This window comes from Limulus polyphemus, unplaced genomic scaffold, assembly GCF_000517525.1.
Source record: "Limulus polyphemus unplaced genomic scaffold, Limulus_polyphemus-2.1.2 Scaffold1160, whole genome shotgun sequence".
Classification (NCBI taxonomy): Eukaryota; Metazoa; Arthropoda; class Merostomata; order Xiphosura; family Limulidae; genus Limulus; species Limulus polyphemus.
In genome coordinates, this window is record NW_013666770.1 from 138,090 (window position 1) to 139,335 (window position 1,246).

Consider the following 1,246-nt stretch of genomic DNA (forward strand, 5'->3'; position numbering starts at 1 on the left):
TTTTTAGATTACTGCCAAGCCATCTCGGAGGTGGGGGGCATACAATTTTACAAGTAAATATCTAGTAATCCAATACTCTGTTCTAAATGTGGCTGGAACTGAAATACACTTTGAGTATGCTCAATCAGTGTAATTCACTATATGTTCTATACATTGCAGAATGTACAGAGAAACGTTTTCTCTATAAAATAAATAATTATTACTTATTATTTTACCGGAAAATATATGTTCTAGCATTTACTTCATAAAATAGATTATTGCGAATTATTTTTGCAAAAAATATTTATTAATTCTGAATAATATATTTAAAATTGTAATCCTATTACGACAAAACAAAAGAACTGGAAACTTTTTTTCTGACTCGTGAAATTTTGTTTTGTGATGAGCTCAAACTAAATTTGATTAGCTTCATAAAAAGTTGAGAAAATCTTCACTAGGATGAACTAACATCATAATACAGGTTAGTATATCGCTTATTATAATCTGTCATTAGATTATAGAAAGATGTGCGTCGAATTTTGTAAATGATTAAATTACCAATTCCAATATTCTCTTTCGAGATTGGAAAACTCTCACAGTGTGCGTTTCAAATAGGAAAAGGACAATTTAATAAGTTATTGAATCTATAAAATGTTTTTATTGTATTGAGACAAAATATTGTTACGGTGATTGAATCTATAAAATGTTTTTATTGTATTGAGACAAAATATTGTTACGGTGATCTTTGATTTAATATTGTTGTGATTAGATGAATAGAAATAATGAGAAGTAGTAATTATTGTTTACGTCGCGAAAACCTACCGAATGGGGGCTACCTGCACTGTGTATACTACGGATAATCGAATCCCATATCCTAGTTGTGTGAGTGAGTAAATTTACCGCTGCCCAACCTGGTGTCAAAAATAAGAAACTATTTAAGCTGTGTAAGGATTTTGATTTATCATAGTTGATAGTTAAGCAGTAGCAACCAAATATAACGTTCCTGAAAAGGTTACCATAGAAAGAAAACAAATATAACGTTCCTGAAAAGGTTACCATAGAAAGAAAACAAATATAACGTTCCTGAAAAGGTTACCATAGAAAGAAAATAAATATAACGTTCCTGAAAAGGTTACCATAGAAAGAAAATAAATACAATTAAAACAAAATTTTCATTTCCAAAAGAAAATAAAGTTTAATAAATAATTATATATATTTAATAATAAATAATTATATATATTTAATAATAAACAATTATATATATTTA